The sequence below is a fragment of the Vicugna pacos genome, chromosome 15, assembly GCF_048564905.1.
Source record: "Vicugna pacos chromosome 15, VicPac4, whole genome shotgun sequence".
NCBI classification, from domain to species: Eukaryota; Metazoa; Chordata; class Mammalia; order Artiodactyla; family Camelidae; genus Vicugna; species Vicugna pacos.
The window spans coordinates 29546755-29549492 of record NC_133001.1 but is presented as its reverse complement, the minus strand read 5'-3'; positions in this window follow the sequence as shown (position 1 = coordinate 29549492).

Here is a 2738-nt window from a genome sequence, read left to right as displayed (position 1 = left end):
CCTAAAGTTCTATTGGTTCCCTGAGCTCACTTCTGGTTGGTTATTTCCTTCATTCTTGATTGGTTATTACTCTCACTTCTGATTGGTCCACTTCCCTAACTTCTGATTGGTCCATTTGTAGTACTTCATTTGCATGGAGCTCACTCCTGATTGGTTATTTCTCTCACTCCTGATTGGTCTATTTCTACAAAGCTTGTTCCTAGTTGGTCAACTTCTGTTATGCTTTATTTGCATATGATGTTGCAAAGTGTAAAACTGGTAGCCTATAAAGTCCTGTGTAAACCTACAGACAAGGTCCAGAGTTTGGAGTGTTAACTCATCTAGGCCTGCTGGCATAATAAACCTGGATTCTCCGACTCTCCAAGTGCTGCTTGGTCTCTCGCTGGGATCGAGGAGGTTGCTGTCACATCTGAGCTGTAACACATTTTTCTGCAGCAGTATGTCTAAACGCTGGAGAGGAAAAGAGAGCAGGGAATGATGAAGGGTATGAAATTGGATGCTACAGGCTTTTGGTGTTAAAAGGCAAGAGTGAAAAGAAAGAAAGTTGGTGGGGGCAGGTAGAGGCCAGATCCTGATGGGTACACTGAGCCATTTTAAGGAGTTGGACTGTATTCCCTGCCCCCAGGTACTTGTCCCAAGTCCCATTCTTCCCGATTCTCAGTTATGAAACCTGCTGATGAGGCTTAATACCACAAGGAAGCTGGGGAGAGGGGTTGCATTTTAGAAGGGACCTCAGAGGAGGAATAAAAAAATTCCTAAAGGAAGGAAGCTATAATGACAGCTAGTAGGGTAAACGTTTTGGAAATGAGGAGCCCTGCCTAAATCCTCTTCAAGCTGCGATGTGCACCTGCTTGCTTCTTAACTCAAGGAACAAGTTCTCTTGTTTCTCTTTTTCATAGGAATCAAGTGGACCAGTTTTTGCCTCATAAAGACATGGAAGCCGTAACCCTGTGCACTGTGTGAAGAGGGAAGCCAGTGGGCACACAGGAGAGATTTAAATAGACTTAAGTGAGGTGACACGTGTACAGGGGCCTCCCACAGCAGGCAGCACATAGTGGACATTAAATAAATACCCGCTGAACCTGCTCACACCATGTCAACTCACCATCCTCAGATGCTCACCCTTCCTAAGTGCCCGGCACAGTGGGCAGGGAGAGTGAGGTTCGAAGAAGTACAAGATAAGGGAGCACGTGGTCCAGCCCTGGAGCTCAGACATCTCTGCTCACAGAGATGCACAGGGGTAGATGCACAGTGGTAAATGCACATGGTGGACATGGTAGCAATGAGGCCTGCCCTGTGGGTGGCTGAGACAAGCAGCACTTTGGGAACTCTCTTCTGGACAGGTTCCTGAAGGAGATGGGACTCGAGGAGGGCCGGAGGAGAGAGTATCACCTAGGCAGAGAAGATGGGGGTCAAGGATGGGAAGGTGGGATGTGTTTTGCTAAGAGCTGGGAGAACTAGGGGGAAGGTGGGGGTGGGAGTGGGACCGGACTCAGCAAAGGCATGGGCAGAAAACGCAAACCCAGCCAACTATGGCTAGGTTCTGCAGGCAGCTGGACTGGGGTTTGAACCCAGGCATCACCTCTTATAAAAGCTGGATGAAACTGGATAAATTACTTACTTTCTCTGAGTCTTAATTGTCCTCATCTTTAATGCTAATAATAACTCAATTAACTTGAGAAACAACATGGACTAGACCCTATGCTACAGAGGTTGCAAGCAAGGATTTAGGGGTCAGATAGAAGAGGTTTCAGGTCATACTCAGCAAGATAATATCTATGTGGATTTGGGTAAATTAATTATCCTCTCTGAGGCTTACTTTCTTGTTAGTCATGAAGATTGTTGCAGTAGATGTCATAGATCTGTTAAGATGAACAGATGAGATAACGCAGGTAAAGGATGCAGCGCTTGGCACCTCCAGCATGATTGGCTGCTAATTACTAGGTAATCAGGTGGGAGGGATACATCTGGGGAGGGGGACAGCATGAAATCAGTGCAGTGGGACTTCTCTAGTTGCTCTTTTGGGCTGGAGGGTCCAAGCTTAGAGGTTTTCTTCCATCCTCATTACCAGTAACCAGGGGCTGCCTTTAAGCAAAGCACCCATACTACCTGGAACTGCCAAGTGCCCCTAGAGCTGCCCAAACTAGACACTACCATTACCATAAGAACAGCACGGGCCCCAGATCGACAGCTGAGTGTTGCCATCTGTGTTTCGAAGGACAGGAAGAAAATGCTCTGATCAATCAGCTAACAAGGGCTGAATGTGCACATCCGTGCATGGGTGTGGCGGGCAGTGCTGAGTGAGGCGGGCAGTGCTGAGTGAAGGGAGTAGAGAAAGAGGAGGTGACATTAAGATTCATTAAGTTCTATTGACCTGGAGGTGGTGAGATGTCAATATTGGTTTCTAGTGGGAAGTTTTATCGTGGATCAAAATCCAATGAACCAAAGGGCTGGATGTTTTCCATCACAAGACAGCTGGCTGCTGTGGAGGTTTAGCTATCATTTTGTTTTGCCTCCTGAGGCAGGTAAATTTGAAAGCGGAAACATTCTTTTCCCCCCTGGAGTTGCATCAGGTCTGGCTGGGATAGAGGGGGTCTGTCGTACAGGAAATGGAACACATGGCAACCAGGGCCCAGGCCCCAGCTCTGTCTCCCCCTGCTCTGCAATGCTCTGAAATGTACCTAGTCTGACAGCCTTTACTTCCTTAGCTGCAGTTTTTGCCTCCTACCTGAAAAGGA